Raw genomic sequence first — 220 nt, 5'->3', positions numbered from 1 at the left:
AGAAACATCCACAGGATCAAAATGTTCGAGAAGCCGATCCCGTCGCCAAGTGCGCGTAGCAGGATCAATAAAGTGAGATAAGGATAAATTAGGATCTGCAGGAGACCCGTTTTGTAATGCTGGTCTTGGGGATTGGGCTGGAATCCAGGGATCTGACCATATATCAATGGTATCTCCCGATCCAACCCGTTTAATAAGTCCTAGATTCACCAAAGAGCGA

Source organism: Camelina sativa, chromosome 12, assembly GCF_000633955.1.
Source record: "Camelina sativa cultivar DH55 chromosome 12, Cs, whole genome shotgun sequence".
NCBI lineage: Eukaryota > Viridiplantae > Streptophyta > Magnoliopsida > Brassicales > Brassicaceae > Camelina > Camelina sativa.
Note: the sequence above shows the minus strand (reverse complement) of the source record.